The following is a 20,336-nucleotide window of genomic DNA, read 5'->3' as shown; positions in this document are numbered from 1 at the left end:
TAAAGAAGACTGATCGCCGGAGAATTGATGCTGGAGGAGACTCTTGAGAGTCCCATGGACTGCAAGAAGATCCAACCTCTCCATTCTGAAGGAAATCAGCCCTGAGTGCTCACTGGAAGGACAGATCCTGAAGCTGAGGCTCCAATACTTTGGCCACCTCATGAGAAGAGAAGACTCCCTGGAAAAGACCCTGATGTTGGGAAAGATGGAGGGCACAAGGAGAAGGGGACAGCGGAGGACGAGATGGTTGGACAGTGTTCTCAAAGCTACCAGCATGAGTTTGACCAAACTGCGGGAGGCAGTGGAAGACAGGAGTGCCTGGCGTGCTCTGGTCCATGGGTCACAAAGAGTCGGACACGACTAAACAACAACAAGACCTTTTGAAACCTTGCTGGAAGACTGCTGGCAATCTAAACACTCTTTTTAGAATGGCTTCGTAGCTCTGAGAACTTTCAAAACTAACACAGACTCCAGATTGCTGTGTGCGTGATAAAATGCATAATGCTGTCCTCTCTGCTTCCTAGAATTTACAATGCTATTTATTCATTGGATTTTTATTTATTTTACGTAAACTTCTCTCCCCCCCCCGACCCAAATGCACTGAAAAATCAGTTCCTCCCTTCCCGTCGCTGAAGATTCTCAGTGTCTTGCAGATTGGGGCTCTCTCCAGCGGCTCGTCTTTCATCAATCATTCCTTTTCTCATACGTGCTGTCCAATCGTTGTTCCATAATGCTGTTTACTAAAAAATGAAAAACAGAAAAACCTAAATAAAATGTGCTGAGGTCAACACTGCAGTAATAACAAGAACTATAAAGCATGGAGGCAAACACACACCTCAGCACAAACCATCCTATTATTCTGAGATAAAAACTCAAGAGAGGGGTAGAGGAAATAACCCTGGGCGGGGGAGATGGCAGAGAACCTAAGAACTCTCCTAACATTTTTAACCTCTTTATGTCTCCTTTGTAAAATGTTAGTGGCCCAGTTATATTGATAGACTGTGAATGGGGCAGTGCATCACCCAGAAAGGGGCCGTAAAGAGCAACTTGTTTGTACAAATTATGGAAACAGTATTTCTTTTTAAAAACGTGTCAGTGTACAGCAGGGACGAAATACAGCTTGTGGAGGCTAAATCTTCTTTTCAGCAACGTACGTGAAATCAAAAGTGGAGCTCGGCCTTTCAGGTGTTCTCAAAACAAAGCCCATGGTCCTTGCTCGTAGCCTTACAGCGCAGAGAGCAGGGGGGACCTGTGGCCCTCCAGACATTGTGGGACCAGGCGTGGTGAAGCCATGAGCGGGGACAGGCACACACACAAACAAGACACAACTGAGACACAGGACAACAGTGTTGGAAAATTCCATTCCACCTCTAGTTGCAGACATGGAACTGTTGCATGTCACATGTCTGTTTATATACCAGCACAGTCTGCTGGGAACTTCCATGTGTGTATAGCTTTTGCTTTAGACTCTGTCTCTCTGAGGAGAAGAAAGGGAGACGACATGTTTTCTTTGTCCTGATTTATGCTTAATAAATCTTTAGCTGTTAGTATGTTTCCACAAGACTTACGCCTGTTCTGTTTGCACAGTATGCTCTGCTAATATAGCATGCTTGGGCTTTTGAAGTCTGAGTCGCTGATTTACGTCGCACCAGAGATCGGGGAATCGTCATGGCTGGAAGGGCATGATCCAGCTGGGGGCTAGTCAGCTGGCATCTTGACCCCCGAAGGATGCCAACAAACAGTACTTGGGACACAACTTTTATTGATTACAAATGTAAGCAAGTTTTCACAGAACTGTATAGTTGGGAGGGACACCAAGGTTTCATGCAGGAATCTCAGCTAAAGCATCCATGACAGATGGCCCCACCAACCTCTGCTTGGAAACCTCCAAGGGAGGAGAGTCCACTACCGAGTGGGAGGCTGTTCCACTGTTGAACAACTCCCACCATTCCCTCTCTTGCGGAATGGCCCTGCACCCAATGTGGACGCGGGTGGTGCTGTGGTCTAAACCACTGAGCCTCTTGGGCTTGCCGATTGGAAGGTGGGCGGTTTGAATCCCCGCGACGGGGTGAGCTCCTGTTGCTCTTTCCCGGCTCCTGCCATCCTAGCAGTTCGAAAGCACACCAGCATGAGTAAATAAATAGGTACCACTGTGGCAGGAAGGTAAACAATGTTTCCGTGCCATCTGGTTTCCATCACGGTGTCCCATTGCACCAGAAGCGATTTAGTCATGCTGGCCACATGACCTGGAAAGCAGTCTGTGGACAAACGCCGGCTCCCTCAGACTGAAAGCAAGATGAGCGCCACACCCCATAACCACCTTTGACTGGATTTAACTGTCCAGGGGTCCTTTACCCTTTTTTTACTTCTACCCAATGCACACTGTTCCATTTATTTCCTCTTGCTTGCAAACCCAGTGAACTCCAGTTCAATGACACCATGCACATGCACACTGCCTCAGACGTACACACCTTTGCCTAACTATGACTTACGTTTTCAAATCGGATGGGAGCTAGTTTGAAGGTAAATGCATCAAACATCAGTATTCCTCAATACACTATGGGAGCTATATCTAGGGATTGTGGGTAACATCAACATGTGTACTCCACTTCAAACACCAGTGGTGGGAGAGCACTGGAGCAGGAGAAGATGGTCATGCGTACAACACTATGGCACCAGGTTTACATGCAGCCTGCCTCTGAATACCAGGTGATGAGGATCAACAGGAGGTAATGTCTATTGCCTTCAAGCTTGGCTTGGAGGTTTTCTGTAGGCATCTGCGGAAAGTAGGGTGCTAGGCTAGATTAACCTTTAGTCTAAGCCAGCTTGGTTCTTTTTAAGTTCAGTTCAGCCAATCGGATGAATTGGTTACCACTCAGTGAATATGGCTCCAGAGGGGAACTGTGTTCTCTTGATAAGAAGTATACACACACACACTCTCTCTCTCTCCTAATACAAAAAAGATAAGAAAGGCTTATCGGTGATAGCTGGGTTGTGTTAGCTGGGCCACAGCACTGAGCCATCATTCAATAAGTGCAAGTATCACATGGCAAAACACTGACTTCGGAATCGATCTTTTCAAACGTATCTGTCAAACGGTGGAATGGAAAGGAATCTGCGGGTTTGCTAAACAAAACTTGAAGCACACAGGGGTTTTGATGTTTTGCTTCCATGTGCTTTATTTTAAACCCTTCCTGCCCTGTGAGATTCCACATGTATGCTGGGCCCTCTCACAAAGCCACTTCAAAGCTAGGGAGGAGGTGGGGTTGTGGGCTTCATGCCCCTCCACACACACGTGGGGGCTGGCTTTCAGCCCCCGCCGTACCAGGGGAATCCTCGGACGCGTCACCACCCCGGCCAGCCAATCGGCTGGCCCGGGAGGCATGGCCGGCTCTATTTATGGCTGGCGCGGCCGAGGAGCTCCCTCTTTCCCACGCCTCAGCTGATCAGGTTTTCCCTCCCCTCCCACCCTTTAGGCCAGGTTCTCTGACGTTGCTATGGACTTCGGTTGGTTGCCGTCAAGGGGCCTGGTAGGAATTTTTCCAATTGGCAGATTGACACCAGCCATTTGGTTTTCTCCTACTTCGTAGCAAACCGTCACAACTCCCGGTATGGGAGGTTAGGCATTGGTAGGGGTATTATTATGCAGATGAAGGGGGGAAGGAAGCGCCATCACCTTCCCCCAAAACAAAGGGTAGTCCGGTAAAGGATTCAGGGGGGTGTGGCCTTGTCCTAAGCCTATGGAGGTGTGGGCCCATGGCACGCCCCCGAGCGGTGACCCCGGGGGAGTTCCTAGTTGATGTGCATCAGTGGGACTTCCCCTACTGGGGGTTAACCCTTACCGGTCTTCAAGCAAGCGGGCTGAAGCCGGTTAGTTGATAGGACCATGCCTAAGCCAATACCGCTCAATAATCAATAAAATTGTGGCCTAATTTGACCCATTAACTCAAATTCTTGTGTCTCGTGTCTTTATTTCTGAGGGGGAGGCGGGAACTCGCCACACAAACATGCACCTGGAACCTTGGTGGTAGAAAAAACATCTTGGAGGATAGGGAGAGCAACAGTTTAGAGAGTTTTTAAAGTCTTGACAAGACTTACAACTGTGCCTTGCAGGTCTGCTTGAAAACATGCTGCTTGAGAACATGCTTGTAAACTGTACAAAAATAATAATTGGTATGAGGGCTGAAGTCTAAGCAGGAAAGTAAAGGCAATTCTGAATGGTGGTCTTAAATTCACATTTCTATACAGCTTGATTATTCATCCTAATCCCAGTCCGAGAGAGAGATCAGAAAATGGGCACATTCATGACTGATTAGACCCTCCAGAAAGAGACGAGCTTAATCTGAACTTTTGTCTCTGAAAATGAAGTAGCTGCGACTATATGACCAAACAGTGGGAGGGGGAAAGATGGGAGCATCAATTTGGTGTAGCACTGTGTGGTTACTATGATAATGTGCACATGTAACCCTGATGATAGAAACATGCATCATCTCTTGTTAGTACAAGGGAGAAACAGCTGCACCATGTACAGCTTTTAACCCGAAAGTTGTGTTCCGAGGGACCGTGTGAGTCAGTGAAATCTATTTGAAATCACTGGGGAAACCCTGCAAACACCCCATTCTGCCCCTGCTCCATTCCACCCCTCTCTGTGACATTTCTGGGTAACTTCCAGGCTCAGCACAATGCACGTATGCACATTCACACACATACTGAATGAGCGTAAATGAGGGGTTGCCTGTACTTAGAAATCTTGCTAGCTTCCTTATGCATAAGCTTTTAGGCAGGCTCCACCGTTCTCTCCTGTGCTTCTTGGCATCTTAAGGGCAACGCCCATCTTTTTGACACAAGGATTAAACCTGCTGCTCTGTGGAAACCAGTGCTAGGTAGCAATTAACTTGTTTTTGTTTTGTTTTTTAAAAAAGAAAGAAACCTCTTCTTTAATCAGCATTCTCCCCATTTATCAGTTTTGCAGAATGGCAGATTGCAAATATCCATGCCCTGTGCCTGTCCAAAATGCTTTTCATTTTACAGCACAGCCTCTGTTATGGCAGCCTTAGGACATGCTACTGTAATTCTGAAAATTACAACACGCAGGAAAAAAATGATACACTGGGGTGCCGTAAAGCAGCCTAATGAAGCTTGGCAGTCTAAGCCAGGCATCCGCCCTATAATAAGGACAAGCTACCAACATATTTATTATGGCCTTTTACTAGTCAACCAGCATTCGTTATAGCCTTGGTAGTCACATTAGATTACAGCCACAGCACATTTTACTATAGCTGTCTATCCCGCTCGAACTGTCAATCATGCTGCAATGATTCCTTCATATCGTAATACTTTTGCACTGCAGCCAAGCTGAAATAACACAAATGCTGCCTCACTAATAACTCGGTGGTTTCCCCAGCATTCTGTTTCGATATGTTCAGAATAAATTTTAATCTTCACCGTCGAGCAGAGTGGGTGAGATCAAGAAATGCATTTTTAAAAAAAAAAAAATCAGAGCAAAAACTCCGCCAAACTCCAAGACCATCGCATTCTCACAACCTCCTTCCTCAAACTCTAACTCTCCGCAGGCCTCAACGGTTGGTGCAAGGACTCTTGGGATTTCAATTGCAAAGGCCCGTGCAATTGCCAGGTGCTGTCTCTGTGCCTTTTCTGACCTTTCTGGATTCTTCTGGGCTTATTTTGGGGATTTTAAAAATCACTTCTGGGTTTGTTGTGATGTGCAGTTGCGTGCATATTGAATGTGCTTAAATTGGGGGGCTGCCTGTATCAGTATCACAGGAAAAAGAGCTGGAGGATTATCAGGAAATGCTAATCCTTCTCCCTATGAAAAACATGATGTCAGAAGGCAACCTTTCATGTGCCTTTTCCTTATTATGTCCCACCTGCTGCTGCTGCATGTTCCTATTGGAACTGGCCCTTCAATTAGCACCATTTAGGACCCAGATTCCCCAGTTGCACCTATGGCAAATGTAGTGTTAAGGCTGTAGTGTTGCCACGTGGAAATACTTTGAGCACGATGCTTGTTTGAGCAGATGGCGTGTGTTCGTTGACACACCAAGTAAAGATTTGCAGCACAATCCTATGCAAGAAGAATGTATTCAATAAGCCGACTCCCAAGATTCCAAACCCGGTCTATTATGAAATCACAATGAGCCTCTTTGAATTAGGAATGGACCTTTTGTTTTGTTTTGGTTTGTTTTGTTTTGGTTTGGTTTTTTTAAGTGGTTCCAATACCCACATACAGTGGTACCTCGGGTTACATACGCTTCAGGTTACAGACTCCGCTAACCCAGAAATAGTGCTTCTGGTTAAGAACTTTGCTTCAGGATAAGAACAGAAATCGTGCTCCGGCGGCGCGGCAGCAGCAGGAGGCCCCATTAGCTAAAGTGGTGCTTCAGGTTAAGAACAGTTTCAGGTTAAGAACGGACCTCCGGAACGAATTAAGTACTTAACCCGAGGTATCACTGTACTGATAAGTGCTGTGAGTGCCAGCACAAAATGGTGGTTGTGGACATAAAAAGAGGTGCCAATACGGGTGATTACCATGACCAAAAATCTGGAGAATCTGGAGAAATCTGACTATTTTTTGTTTTTCATTTTTCCATTTAAAATCTGGGAGCTACTGATGGAAATAGACTAAAATATTACACTATAGAAGTAACTTGACAAAAGCTGTCACTTTCATTCCCCAGTGTCCATCTCTCTGCTGTGCATTTCCAAGGCAGAAATGAGACACTGAACTCCAGCAATTAAAAGGATATTAACTGGCTTTTTAGATTTCCAGATACACAGCCAGCATCACCACAGACACTAACGGGAGATGCCACTTTATACAATTAGTCGTTCGGGGAACACATGCCAATAAAGACCTTGCAGAGATTTGCCTGGTGGTGGTATTGAACTGGAAAGCTACTCAGAAAAATCCCTCCAGGTGCTTTGACATTAGCATCTTGATTTAGATGACATGGGACTTGTATTGGCACCAGCCAAGTCCACGCCGATGAACCACACCAATTAAAATGGAACTCTGGGTAAGTAGATGCTTTATTTATAAATCACCCAATTGCAACTGCTTGTCCTGCAGAGAGTGGTAGGTTTGCAAAAACCAACCAATCTACTTGTGAGATCTACATAATTGTATATCTCTTATATGAAATTACTTCTGTACTTTAAAAGGTAAAGGTACCCCTGACCGTTAGGTCCAGTCGCAGGCAACTCTGGGGTTGTGCACTCATCTCGTTCTATAGGCCGAGGGAGCCAGCGTTTGTCCGCAGACAGCTTCCGGGTCATGTGGCTAGCATGACTAAGCTGCTTCTGGCGAACCAGAGCAGCACACGGAAACACCATTTACCTTCCCACCAGAGTGGTACCTATTTATCTACTTGCACTTTTAAGTGCTTTCAAACTGCTAGGTGGGCAGGAGCTGGGACCAAACAACAGGAGCTCACCCCGTCGCAGGGATTCGAACCACCAACCTTCTGATCAGCAAGCCCTAGGCTCTTGGTTTAGACCACAGCACCACCCATGTCCCTTCTGTACTTTAGAGGAAGTTTATGATGTTTTATGCTGTGTGGAAGGAAGGAAAATAAGGGTTTGAATGTTATAACTGGAATGTGAGTTCTTTTTTATATGTTAAAATTTTCTTTTTCTTTTTTTTTATCTGTGTATCTTTTTTTTCTTTTTTCTTTATTCTTAACTTGTGTTTGTTTTTTACATGTTTTTTATTTGTGTGTTATAAGAGATCTAGGTCCAGGTCTTTGTAGGCTTCTGAAGAAGACAACTGAAGCGACCTATAAGGTATGTGTCAGGGAACTGCCATCAGTGCAGGAGGGAGAGAGCAAAAGCCAAATGGATTATAGAGAGCCTCCAGGGATCGTGGGAAGTAGCTCCTCTTCAACGGAGGAGAGTAAACGCGGCTCCAGTGGAGAAGAGGTGCAGGTGCAGGGGTAGGAAGTGGTGAGGTGGTCCCAGGACTCCTTGCCTGGGAGAAGCAGGGAGGGAAGGGGTCCTCCACTGCCCACGCCCTCTTTGCGCAGAAAGCATTCGCGCCGAGAGGGGAGGCACAGATTGGGCGTCAAGAAGCTGCTTTGCTGGGGAAAGTTTAAGATCCGCCCACTCACGGATTCTGCCAGCGATTGAGTCAGCCACGGGAGAGTGGTGCTCCGGACAGATAAAGCCAAGACTTCACAGCCAAGTAGGGAGATATTTGCTTGCTTGCTCCCAAGTAACCCCCTTGGAAACATAACAGTATGCTTTATACATTTATCTAGTTTTGTCTAGATAACACTGGTCAGCAGGTCATAATGCTTACCTTCTTGGCACAAGATGCTTCATTTGGCTGATTTTTGCAGATCAAGCTGCTATTACCTGACAGCCTGGATAGCTCAGTTGGTTAGAGCGTGGTGCTGATAACACCAAGGTTGCAGGTTCAATCCCCTGCATGGGACAACTGCATATTCCTGCATTGCAGGGGGTTGGACTAGATGATCCTCAGGGTCTCTTCCAACTCTACAATTCTGTGCAGAACCTATTACTAGTATAGGACCAGATCAAACCAAATAAAGTTCTGTTTCTGGTCAGTTGCAGCAATTCGGATTTTGATCTTTGTGAAGACCTTTAGATCCCCACATGTTCCAAAAAAGGGCCATTCTAGATTTCTGCATTTTGTTGCTAATGTAAAATCCATAAAGCTTCCAAGCTAAATTTGGTTAATGAACAACTTGCAATCCCCATTTCTTGTATCCCATCAAGGGGTTGTTGCCATCACCCCACCATCACTAATCTGCCTTCATTCTACATTCTTCAAATGCTGAAACAATCTGATTCACATTGGACAGTACTGATATTAAACATATACTTCTCTCTCAAAATGTGCTTTATTTGAAATGTCTCCAGAGATAGATTATATCGAGCAATGAGGTAGTAATTTAAATGTGTCATGCAAATCGGCTTACAGGTCCATTACCACGCATCTTTATTTCTACAAAGAACACTTCTTCATAAGCCTCTAATAACAGCTCTTGCAGGAAATAGCTATATATATATTATTTTTTGACTTCAAATATTTAATATGGCACCATTTAAGAGTTCGTTTTCTTCGCTCTATACCGCAGATCAGTGTCACAGAGTGTAATGATAGGGTTATTTTCTCTTTCAAAAATGAGATTGTGTGGATCTGGAAAAGCTTTCTTTCTTTATTAAACAAGAGCCTTGAGGCCATAATACAAGTTTTCTCATAAATGAGGAAAGTATATTCTTCTTATCCATCCAAGCTAAGGAAGAGATTGCTGTTCATAAAAGCAAAATATACTTTCAGGGATAATTTGAGAGCCAAGTGCATAGCTGACTTGTTCTTCTGACAGGAATACTTCTTAATTGTTGGCAGTTAGGAAACATCAGGAAGAGATGACCAAGCCATCACTGTTGGGAACGAAGGAGATGAGAAAGGATCAAGCCTGGGTAGCTCAGTTGGTTAGAGTGTGTTGCTGATAACGCCAAGGTTGCAGGTTCAATCCCCATATGGGGGTAAATTTTCAATGATGCTTTGTAATGGATTTCCCCCTCAATTTCTTTCCTTTTTTTAATAAATAATTTTTATTGGTTTTTACACATATTTTCCAACATATCATCCTTTTAAACATCATTTCAAAATCTTTGGCTATCACAGCCTAAGACTTCCTTCAACCTCAACTGATGGTTTTCTAAAATCCTTTCTAATTACCGTATTTTTCGCTCCATAGGGCGCACCGGACCATAGGGCACACCTAGTTTTTAGGGGGGGAAATAAAGGGGGAGGAATTATTTTTTCACCCCCCAGCCCCAAAGAGCAAAGAAGCCAAGACAGTGAGCAGGATGGATCCCGCTGGCTGTCTTGGCTTCGTTTTTAGCCGCGGGGCTGGGGCGGGGGAAGCCCGAGCTTCCCCCGACCCCAGAACAGGTCCAGGAGTGGGAGAAGGTTGCGCACAACCTCACCGCCGCTCCCGGAGCTTGTGGGGCTGGGGAAGCCCAAGCAGGCTCCAAAGGCTTGCGGATAGCTGCCTGAAGCCCGGGGAGCGCAGCGGGAGTTGGCGCTGCGCTCCCCGGGCTTCAGGCTGCAGGCCGCTCCCGCCGTGCTCAGAAGGGTTGCGGATAGCTGCCTGCAGCCTGGAGAGCGAGAGGGGTCGGTGCGCACCAACCACTCTCGCTCTCCAGGCTTCAGCGAAAGCCTGCATTCGCTCCATAGGACGAATATAATTTTTTAATTGGTTTTTGCACATATTTTCCAACATAACAACTCAAAAAACAACGTAACAAATATTTGGCTATCACAGCATAAGACTTTCTTCAACCCCTTCTAAGGGTTTTATTAATTCCTTTCTGATTTTGCATTTTGTTACTATACTTACTGCTATAAATCTAAATAAAATTTATTCATACTCCGCCCTCCCCAGCCAGAACCGGGCTCAGGGTGGATAACACCAGTAAAATTACAGTAAACATAATGGGGGGGGGGGACAATTTACAATACAGGTTAAAATGCAATTTAAAATGCAGCCTCATTTTAAAAGTAGCCCATAGATCAAAACCATAAGGGGAGGGAAACATAAGGGTCAGACTGATTCCAAACCAAAGGCCAGGCGGAACAGCTCTGTCTTGCAGGCTATTTTTAATCCTTTTAACAAAAATTTGTAAAGTCCTCCTTACAAAACTTCCTAATAAAATTGTTTCTAGTCCAGCTCCTTTGACCTGCTAAACTTTAAACAGAGAATATTACCATGAATTCCTAAAAAGCTAACTATGTTTTCAATTATTCCATTGCGAAAGATGAGTTTGCCAGCCTGTAGTAGGACAAGTGAGTTCTGTCAAAGCCATGTCATTGTGGAACTTGGCACTAAACAATCTGGAATAAGTGCACAGTGCTCCTGTGAGTTCATCTCATCACATGCTAATCAAGACTGACCATTGCAAAAGTGTGACTGTGGCTCCGGTTCACAACTAGAATAGATCACAATATCAAAAGACCAGTAAAATGCTGAATTTCAGACACCACGGAATTCAGCAGCAAGCCTAATGAAAAGTTCTAGCGAAACAAAAACAGGGACATCTGGTATCACAGAATCTGGGCAGGCACACAAAACTGACCAAAAATAAAACACAGCAAAAAGCTTGTACAACTGCAGAATACGTGCAAGTGGATAAGAAGCAGTCATGGCATACATATTTATTCCTTTCACACCGAAGGTTGATGGTGCAATGCCAAAAATGGTATCGCTTCTAGGATATGGAACTACTCTGTGAACACATTCCTCATGAGGATCTGTGAAATTCCTGGTTCTGCTACATGCTGGGACTCCAAAAAAACAACAACAGGGCAGGCAGGGTGTCAGGCACCTGACTGGCCACAATGCATGTATAGTAGGATGCGGGTGGCACTGTGGTCTAATCCACTGAGCCTCTTGGGCTTGCCAATCAGAAGGTCGGCAGTGCAAATCCCAGCGACAGGGTGAGCTCCCATTGCTCTGTTCCAGCTCCTGCCAACCTAGCAGTTTGAAAGCACACCAGTGCAAGTAGATAATTAGGTACCACTCCGGTGGGAAGGTAAACAGTGTTTCCGTGCGCTCTGGTTTCCATCACAGTGTTCCGTTGCACCAGAAGCAGTTTAGTCATGCTGGCCACATGACGCAGAAAGCTGTCTGTGGACAAACACCGACTCCTTCGGCCTGAAAGCGAGATGAGTGCTGCAACCCCATAGTCGCCTTTGACTGGACTTAACCGTCCAGGGATCCTTTACCTTTACTTTTTGTGTGTTCAGACCCAGAAACCTCCCCCCTAAATATATTCACACTTGACTCAAATTTTGGTTTTGGTTTTTGGCAGAATTTAAGCCACAACTTTATTGATTACAGAAACTGACTGGTTGCATAGGCTCTGGTTTGACTAGCTCCCTGCCACGCAGGTAACGCTGACCCAGAGCACCAGCATAGGTCAGCCAAGGGTGAACACCTGGATAAGCGGAAAGCCAGGAACAGGCTACCTCCGCCACCCAAATGTCCCCCTGGACTCAGGCAAAGGCAAAACCCCCTCTCAGGGGTTGACTAAACCATTGAGTCCCTGGATTCCTTTAATGGAATACCCTTCACAAAGGGATGGCGAGAGCGTTCTCCCATCCCTATCACCTGAACCAGAGCCTATCCGCAACCTTACAAGTTGTGATGATTTACTGCGCGGCAGGTGAAATGGCAACAGCCAATCAGCCAAGTGAGGAAATTCCTGCCATGCCCGTGTCCCAATGACAGACGACACACGGCGGCATAGCAAGGTCAAGCGCAAAGCCCTAAAAGTCAGGAGAGGTGGGCAGGTGTTCCAAATGCACACACCAAAAGAGGAAGCTCTGGGTCACATGCATGGGTTTAAATAGGTCCTTCAAACCGTTTGGACTGCGTCCCATTGGCCAGATTGCACCCAGCTACGAGGGACCTACCAATCGGGTATTGTGGCTGACCAATCGTACCCACCCACAACACAGGGTGTCGGTTTCCAGGTCTCACCACAATACATGCCCTCTTTAAGGGAGGACCCAATTTACCTAGTGGGTTGCATTTGGCTGGATATGTGAGAAATTGTGCAGGCTTGGTGTAAATATGTTATGCAGGTCCAGGGTCAGTGTGTGAAATCCTTGGACAGGTGCCAGGAGCTCATAAGCCGGGCAAGGGCCCAATACCTGATGCCTACCTCAATTTCCCCTCCTAACCTGGCACTCTGAGCATCACCAGCCAGCTGAGTTTAGCCACACTTTTAATTTCCCACAACATTCCATGCAAGCATTGTGGTTTTACGGTTTTATGATTCCCACCTGCCCAGTGCTTCAAAGGAAACAACAGAAAAGTCTCAAAGACAGCACTGGAAAGAATATATTCATCAAATAATAATAGCTCTTAATAAAACAATAAAATGTCGAGTGCATTTTCCCTGATGACAACCTTCCTCGGGGCCAGAAGACTGCACGATTCTCCTGTCAAAGAAGCATCTCTCACACTGATTTAGTAGAGCTATTATTAGCTGATAAAGGCACTTTTCAGAATCATTTTCGGTTTTGCCTCTCCTTTTGCTGCTAACAAACAAATGATACAGCATGGCAGTAACGATGAAACCTCTTTTTTAGTCCTGGTTCCTTTTTCCGAAACAGAAGAGAAAGGAGCGTCCCATGATCTCACCACCATTGGAAGGAGCCAAATGTCGAACATGGGTTCCACCAGATAAAACAAGAAATGGCAACCTTTTGTCAGCTCCACTGCTAGGAATGTGTAATTTGCAAACAGCTGGAGCCAGAAACACAGCATTTTCTTAGACAACACCCAGAGGTGATGAGCTCAAAACAGAGATATGAGGGGTAAATAATCAAGCAGGGGAGAGAAGGGGAAGGAAAGCACAGTATGGGGATTTTGATTGACATCTGCATGACCCTGGGATTTCATACACCCTTATGGAAAATTGAAAAGCTGTGAAGTGTTGGAGGCAAAAAATAAATAAATCTCAGGTGCTGAGACTGCAGGGAAAGCACCCAATTCACTGTTCCCTCCCCAGTTGTTTTTAAACAGAAGACAGGTTTCAGAAGTATAAACAGAGAGTGGATAAGCATCAATCTCTCTCACTTTTATTTTTTCCTAACAAGAAAATCCTTCATCCTTCCTGCCCCAGGTAGGAACCTCAAAGCAACATCTCTCACACCATCTGGCATATTCCTGACGTCTGACACGGCTTGTTTGCCTGAAATGCAAAGCTTACTGCAGGCCGATGACTTTTTATATTGCAGTCATTTCCACCTCCTCCTCAGGATTTAACATGGTGAAACAAGGTACAAAAGCCAGGACACAACATGTTACAATGTGACAAGATGAAATGATAATTTCTACAAATAGTAATTCCATGGCATCTCAGGTGGAAACGAGATTTGCATAAATCCCATTATGATTTTGGTCTCTGGCTCCGGTTGTTGTTAATGCTATGCTTTACGGTGCTATAAATTGAATTACAGCAATACTGTTCTGCAGTTGCAAGACAGGAAAATCACATAGAGTCGGGTGTATCAAATTCCCCTCAGGCAGGTTTTACGGGAGAGTGGGGTCCTGGGGGAGGTTTCCCCTGAGCTCTGTCCAAATTAGGGGGGGGGGGGGAACTGCGCAGAAAATAAACCGGAATGTATTTTTTTTTAATCCTCAAAGGAGAGATAACATGATTGAGGCAATAGTCTTAAGTCAAATGATGCAGTTCTACAGGTGAAGCTTAATAATAATAATAATAATAATGCCCCCCCTCATCTGGATGGGTTGCCCCAGTCCCTCTGGGCAGCCTCCAAAACATCTGAAAACATAATAAAATATAAAACATCAAAAACTTCCCAATATAGGGCTGCCTTCAGATGTCTCCTAAAAGTTGTGCAGTTGTTTATCTCCTTGACATCTGATGGGTGGTCATTCCACAGGGTGGGCACCACTGCAGAGAAGGCCCTCTGCCTGGTTCCCTGTAACCTCACTTCACGCAGCGAGCGAACCACCAGAAGGCCCTCAGAACTGGACCTCAGTGTCCGGGCTGAGCAATGCAGGTGGAGATACTCCTTCAGGTATAATCAAATCAAAACATAAAACCAAAAAATATATAATCAAAATAAAAGCAACAGCCCAGTAACCGCCCCCCCCCTTACCCTTTTCCCAAGGCAGGTTACAACAATTTAGGAGCAGGGAAACCGGGGTTCAAATCTCCACTTAGCTATGAAGCTCACTAGGTGACCCAAACCTAGTCACTATCTCTCAAATTAGCCAAAACCTCACACGGCTGGTATGAGAATAAATTGGGAGGCATTTTTTTAGATTTGCCTTGAGAGAGTCTTTAAGCCTCTTTTGGTGACCACCAGCATTATGCTTTCCATTTTAAAGTTCGGAATAGAGTGGTTGCTTTGGAAGACGATCATCAGGCATCCGCACAACATGACCAGTCCAACGAAGTCAACGTTGAAGAACCATTGCTTCAACATTGGTGATCTTTGCTTCTTCCAGTACACTGGCATCAGTTCGCCTCTCTTCCCAAAGCAACAACATTTCCAAAGTAACAACATCAAGGCAGCCCCACATAGTGTTATGGGTCACCATGGCCAGGCTATTCCTGTGTCACTTGTGCTTCCAGTGACAGTATTGGATCTAGGAGCACTCCCAGATTACACAGGGGGAGAGTAACCGCCCTAGAGCAGGCAACTAAGTTGTTGTGCTAATGGAAGCTGCGAACAGGAAACAGGAAAGGATCAGAACGAAATGCCAAACAAAAACAAGACAGAGCAAGTAAGCTCCAGATGCTTCAAGAGTGTGAATTAAGCCACACTATATATAATCATGGAATCGTAGAATTGGAAGGCACCCTGAGGTACAATTCCCACAATGCAGGAATCTCAACTAGATCAAACATGGCTGATGGCCATCCAACTTCTGCTTAAAAACCTCCAGTGTGGGCCCAGAGTTTCACAGGAGATCTCTAAAGATGTAAATTGTTTCAGTGGCCATTTTCTCTCCTTAGGGAAAACTGTCAGGAGTTCGGCCTACACTCGAGTAGGACCCTGGTAGAGACACATGCCCGACTAGTATGTTCTCTCCCTCCTGGTCGATCGTTTGGGAACTTCATGAGCTTTCTTCAGCCCGAACATCACAGCAACCAATACCAACCGACACCGGCACATTTAGGGATCCGCAGAGTTTGCGCATGATGCGTAACAGACCTCAGCAACTCAGCATTTGGGCTAATCTACTTTATTTACATATAAACACACACGGAGCACAGCAACATGGCTCCCTCTCTCTCTAGCATCAGACAGCAAAGAGAAAAAGAACAAAGGACAATAGTCCCACTTCACAGAACACAGTAACACAAACATCCTGTCTCCGTCGCTTCCCACTCTGTGGAGTCAAAACATATACTGTCATGTGATAGACAACAAGCCTATGACTGCAATCATGGAGCAGGAATTCTAACATGGGGCTATGGTTCTGTCGAAGAGAAGGCCAAACTTTAACAGAGAATTCTCAGCACCCTCATCAAACTACAGTTCCCAAGATTCTGTGGGGGAAGCTATGGAGACTAAACTGGGATCGATCTGCTTTAAGTGTGTAGCTATAGACGTGTCCTTGGAAACACTAGACTGATATCTGTTAATTAATTCACTTGATTATGCAAGTTTATATTACAGGACAGTGTTATAGCATACCTTTGAGTTCATGCCAATATCTAGCCTCATTTATTTCTCACTGCCAACCACTGAAATATAAGAATTATAATTGGGTGAAAATATTCAGTGTCATTATTTTACCATAAGAGGTATCAGCTGTTGATGGCACCTTATAGCTTTTTTCTTCTTCTTGTGCACGCTGATGAACAGCTGCTAATAAAGAAATCGCCACTTAATAAGCAGATTTTTTTTTCTTTAAAAAAAGTTATGGATTTAATTTTCCCTGTAGTCGTTGTTGGGAGAGCTTCTGATAAATCACAAAGTTGAGCAAATCTCATGACATGCATTGTACTTGCAGAAAACAAACACTCAAAGGAATATATAGGTTGAGCAGGGGGAAGTCGATGCCCATTATATTATTGAGATATGAACTGCCCCATAAATTCAAAAGCCAACAGCAGGATAGTACCTTTATTAGGCTAACTAAAAGGTCACAAACCAGTGATGATGAGGGGTCACCTTCTGTGCTCCTGCAGAAGGTTGTTGTTCAAGACTCCTAGCTGTTCCTACACTCCATTTTAAGACCGAGACTGAAACCAGTGCCGATTCCAAGCTCCAATCCTACATGTACCGGTAACTACGTAAGATCAAGGGGACCTACTTATGGGTAGAGATGTATAGGATTGGGTTGTAAATCTGTTTAAAACAACAACTGCTGTTTGCATCAACACAGGGCATATCAGGGAAAAGGGCTTCTACAGGTTTCGTCCAGTTCTTAAGGTGGTGCTTGAAGGCTGTCAACTCTGCAGTTGAGTTTACCCAATTTCTGTTTCGAACTACGGGGGAAACCACTGTGGTTGACCTGTGCCCCTGACTCATTTGAAAAACAGCAAGAGTCCTGGGGTACTTTAAAGACTTTTATTACGGCACGAGCTTTTGTGAACCACTGATTATGGAGGACCCCGTCCTCAAAGTTATTTTCTTTAAGTATTATAGAAACACACAATTACAAGTATACAAAGGATGTATTTTAAAAATATATTGATTTATAATGAACTTTTCAGGTTTTATGGAAGTGACTATCATTTGTTATTATTTCTATCATAAGCTCAGCCAAATATAATATGTTTAAGTTGAAGAATGACAATGGGAGAGTATGATAGATCACGGTCAGCTTTTTATACTGGATGGTAGATCATAGCCTACTTGAAGTTGGACATGCCTGCTGTAGCGCTTTTAAGCATCTTTCGTTAATGTCTGCCCAGCATTGTATTTAAAATTCCAAGCCACCAGGTGGTCTCGTTTTTCTGCAGTCTGCTAACCCACAAAAAAATCAGTTTCCACCCTAAGATGAGCTGCTCTAAAACTATCTAGGCATCAACCTTTTTGGAGTTGCTGCACCACAACAGTCAGAAGTTTGTGTTTTAAAAACAAATTCCTATAGTCAGATTTAGAGCTGAAGGATCAAAAGTAGGGGTCGGTAAACTACGGCCCGTGGGCCAGATCTGGCCCAATTGCCCTCTGAATCCAGCCCACAAACGGTTCTGCAATCGCCACTTGGATCGGCGCAATTGCCTTTTCTTTTTCTTTCTTTTTCGGGCACCATTTTTTGCAAAAAAACCCAAAAAACCCTGGACTATATCTCCCAGCATGCTCTGAGATTGCTCAGACTTCCACGACACTGGCCAATCTGAAGCCTTAGCAACCTCAGGCCTCCCCTCCATTGTCCTGTTTGACACGAGCTGGCGGCCAATGGTGACCCTTCCCGAGACTCAGTGCTCCAACCAGGGTGAGGCGCATGGCAGGGCGCCTTGTTGACGTCTAGCTCCGAGAAGGGAGGAGAAGCGAAGGGTCAGGAAGAAGCAGGAGCAGAGCCCCTGTGAGGAGGGAGGAGGAAGAAGAGGAGGAGGAGGAGGAATAGTTTGGATTTGATATCCCGCTTTATCACTACCCAAAGGAGTCTCAAAGCGGCTAACAATCTCCTTTTCCTTCCTCCCCAACAACAAACACTCTGTGAGGTGAATGGGGCTGAGAGACTTCAGAGAAGTGTGACTAGCCCAAGGTCACTCAGCAGCTGCATGTGGAGGAGCGGGGAAGCGAACCCAGTTCACCAGATTATGAGTCCATTGCTGCTAACCACTACACCACAGGAGGAGGACTCTTCTGGGCTGCTGGGTGGTGGCACATTAGCAGCACGGTCATGGACACCCTGGGGTAGGGGCCCTTCCCAGCAGGGCAGCTGTGGCCCCTCCATGCAAGCCGAGACCCAGCACCAGCGGGGCACCCCCTCCCTAGCCCAGCCCGCTCTGTCTGAACTTGGTGAGCATCTCATCTGCTCTGTCTTTGAGGGAAGGAGGGAGGGAAGGCATGTTCATGTGCACATGTGTGTGTGCATGCACATGCATGGTCCGGCCCACCACAAGTTCTGAGGGACAGTGAACCAGCCTCCCACATAAAACGTTTGCTGACCCCTGATCAAGAGATTTGCTTTAAAAAACAAAAAGGCAAATCAAACTTTTAATTTACTCTTCATCTGATTAACCACATCATAATTAGTGTTGTCCTGGATTCCAAAACCGAATTAAGAGGAACTTGCAAAGCAATTAATTTGTTCTATTGTGGGAAAGGTGCTGGCATTCAGAGAGTAAGCCCCAATGTTATTTCCTATAGAAATTCTGACATTGGCAAAGCTTCAAAAGGTTTTGTAAATACATCCTCCAAGGAGTCCACGTTTTTTGTTTAATGTCTTGATTCAGACTGACACTCACTGTATCCTCCTGAACAAAACTTTCCCCGTTTCTATATCCCTGGTGCTGTCGGTTGCTAAGCAACACATCAAAGGTCACAGTCTTTCTCCAACTAATTAACAGATTTCACCTAAACTTCCAAAAGATTGCTAAGCAACAGCCGCATCAACAATTTCCTTTACCCCGCTTCTGATGCAGAGCATACCTTGAAAATGTACCTGTGGCCAAGATACATGCTGGGTCCATGTAAATTTGCTCTACAGTCTAGACCAAGAAGCATTGCAGGTGGGAATCTTCTGCAATAAACATCTAAAGATGGATTCCCAAGGGCATGCAATTAATATAACTATCATGGAGTAGGCTGTTTTCCCCCCCATCTATATTATGCCATTTATCTCAGTTTAATCCTTTTCATTGTACATAATTGGAGCCCATCAATGGGGACAGAACTTGCAAGAGACAGGATTCCCATGTGGTAAATTTCATGAGATCTAAGCCATGTAAATCTACACCAAGATCACAAACTGAGTGGAAGAGGTACCGCATAAAAAAAATCAGTAAGCAGCTCACTTTGTTCCATAGAAGGAAATGGCAGCCACTGAGCCAGCCTTGCCTTCCTCCTTCATTTGCATAACCCTTTATAAATCATGTTCATGGTTGGAAGTAGCCATCCTACCTTGTGCTCCCGAGAATTTAAAGGAACAATTGTATGCCCTTTGGACTTGGTATGAAACACTGGAATAGGGGGTCAGTGGCTGTTTTTAGGTTCCATGCCTGAGGAGAAAATGAAAATTAAAACATGCAGGACCAGAAGTATAGGAAACCACTTTATACCGTAGAAACAGTGGCATAGCGTGGCGGGGGGGACGGACAGGGACATTTGCCCCGGTGCAAAATTGTTAGGGGCACAAAGTTTCAACACCTGGTGCTGCCTCAATGCAGCTGCTTGCTTCTGTCACTGTGCTCCGTCAAAACCAGCTTCTCTGTGCGAACCAGGATGTGACCTCTCCAGACAATGCAACGACTCTTGTTATCTCTGTGGCTGTGACTTCCTGGGTGACATGGATGCCATTAGGCAGTTGAATGTGCATGTGTATTCTGTCTGTTTCCCTCTCCCCCCCCCTCCTCCATGCAGTCCCAGGCACTGGCAACCCATGCTACACCACTGCATAGGAAGCTGCATTGAGGGCTTGACACCCATCAGCTACCCCTCACATGGTTTAGAGAGCCAGTCAAAGGCGTTCCCAGTGTGTCGCATGCTGATAGCTTCTAGGAGCCACAGGTGAGAGCTGAGTGCTGGGTGGGGACCGAAAGTGGACAAACTACCCCAGAACATGTCTCCCACCAGAGGTACTAACCCTTCTCTAACAGCCCATACACTTCCTACTACAGTG

At 45.3% G+C, this 20,336-nt stretch overlaps 1 long non-coding RNA gene across 1 annotated transcript in view; it reads right to left on the bottom strand.

Moving 5' to 3' along the window:
* Positions 1-560: 560 nt before the first annotated feature.
* Positions 561-20,336, bottom strand: part of LOC310839298 — a 72,805-nt gene continuing 53,029 nt past the window's right edge. Inside the window, exon 4 of the long non-coding RNA XR_014561405.1 lies at positions 561-740. This is a non-coding gene — a long non-coding RNA (uncharacterized lncRNA). The remainder of the gene's footprint in view (positions 741-20,336) is intronic.

Source organism: Podarcis gaigeae (genome assembly GCF_964106915.1).
Source record: "Podarcis gaigeae genome assembly, chromosome: 2".
Classification (NCBI taxonomy): Eukaryota; Metazoa; Chordata; class Lepidosauria; order Squamata; family Lacertidae; genus Podarcis; species Podarcis gaigeae.
The sequence above is the reverse complement of the archived record's forward strand: the minus strand, read 5'-3'. Positions and strand labels throughout refer to the sequence as shown.